This window comes from Quercus suber, unplaced genomic scaffold (genome assembly GCF_002906115.3).
Source record: "Quercus suber isolate HL8 unplaced genomic scaffold, Cork oak 2.0 scaffold_309, whole genome shotgun sequence".
Taxonomy (NCBI): Eukaryota; Viridiplantae; Streptophyta; class Magnoliopsida; order Fagales; family Fagaceae; genus Quercus; species Quercus suber.
The window spans coordinates 437281-437480 of NW_027069765.1; positions in this window are offsets into that span (position 1 = coordinate 437281).

The following is a 200-nucleotide window of genomic DNA, read 5'->3' on the forward strand; positions in this document are numbered from 1 at the left end:
TTGGCCTGAAGAAAATTGATTCTCTTGAGCTTGAAAAGAAAAATTTGCTTGTTAAATTATTTGATGCTAATGATCTTTTGAACCATGTGAAATCTGAGAACATGCTTTTACTTGATAAAGTTAAAACTTTAGAACATGATTTATTTGTTGCTAGAACTGCTAGTTCTAAACTTGATCACATGCTGAATGTTCAAAAGTAT